Source organism: Hippocampus comes, unplaced genomic scaffold, assembly GCF_001891065.2.
Source record: "Hippocampus comes isolate QL1 unplaced genomic scaffold, H_comes_QL1_v1.1 scaffold158, whole genome shotgun sequence".
NCBI classification, from domain to species: Eukaryota; Metazoa; Chordata; class Actinopteri; order Syngnathiformes; family Syngnathidae; genus Hippocampus; species Hippocampus comes.
In genome coordinates, this window is record NW_017805548.1 from 1,899,027 (window position 1) to 1,900,269 (window position 1,243).

The 1,243-nt window shown below is 40.0% G+C and overlaps 1 protein-coding gene across 2 annotated transcripts in view; it reads right to left on the reverse strand.

Annotated features, from left to right (window-relative positions):
* Positions 1-1,243, reverse strand: part of LOC109521689 (ribosomal protein S6 kinase beta-2-like) — a 42,287-nt gene that overhangs the window by 24,289 nt on the left and 16,755 nt on the right. The window lies entirely within an intron of this gene.

A 1,243-nucleotide genomic window follows, 5' to 3' on the forward strand; every position in this document is an offset into this window, starting at 1 on the left:
GAAAAGCTCACCGAGCGCCATAAAATCCGGTGCGTCTTTTGTATGGTCATTACGGTAATACGTCGACTCCAAGATGGCTCCTTCCTGGAGACATGCTTCCAATGTTATAACTTGCTGTTGGTTCAGTGAACTGTGTCGTTGCTTTATTAAATAAGTATGTGTTGCAGCTCCGAAAAAAGGAGAGCTGTGGTGCTAATTTTTTAAAACAGTCTCAACAAAAGGTACATCTTGTCTGTCTCCGTGCCTTCTTCCGTACGCCTCGAGAGGCGTTCAAGACCGCCTACGAAAAACGTAAACTAACGATTACTTCAATGAAACTACAAACATTGAAAATAATACATCAAAACTGAAAAGCAAGCGAGGTTATAACAAAATAAATTCTATTGCCCCCGCTACACAATTTACATTGTGATTTCATCATTTGTGAATACACAACAAAGGAATAAATAACTAAGACTGAATCTTGTTGTGTTATTTTGACTTCAAGATGGCGCCGCGAGAGTGGCTGCCTTTCCAGCAGCTCCTATTTATTTTGCTCTTCTCCTTATTCCTCTCATAACTTTTGCTGCTGTGAAGTGGGAATTTCTCCATTGTGAGACTATTAAAGGTTTTCTTGTATTATCTGATTGTACTGTTGGAGCCACGATAAAGGAAATGCCAATGGGTTTTTCGGAGGCGGTCATGAATGCCTCTCGAGTTGACCAGAAGAAAAGAAGGGAAGGAGACGGACAAAGATACACCTGAGTTTGTTGAAAAAATGAGAGCTGTGGTTGTGGTTTTATTATTTTTTTAAACACACACTTTCTTAATGGTTTTCACAGTCACAGCAAGTACAGGTACTGTACGTCTTTGTCCATCTCAGTGCTTTCTTCCGTTCCAAAATAAATTCTGTAAGGGGGATATACAATTTATTTTGTGATTTCCTCGCTTGATTTTCTGTTTTGATGCATTATTTTCAATTTTCGTAGTTTCATTTAAGTACAGTAATAGTTAATTTCCACTTTTCAGAGGCGGTCATGCACGCCTCTCAAGTTGAACAGACGCCTCTCGAGTTGAATGGAAGGAGTGTAGCACCATCTAGTGGACACATTGTAGATTGCGTCTTTTAGTGCCAAGCGTCTAATTTATGAAAACAATTTACAAAATAGCCACTGATTGAAGGTGCGCCTCATAATCCAGTGCGTCTTTTCTTGCGGATATGGTGTGTGTGTGTGTGTGTGTGTGTGTGTGTGTGTGTGTGTGT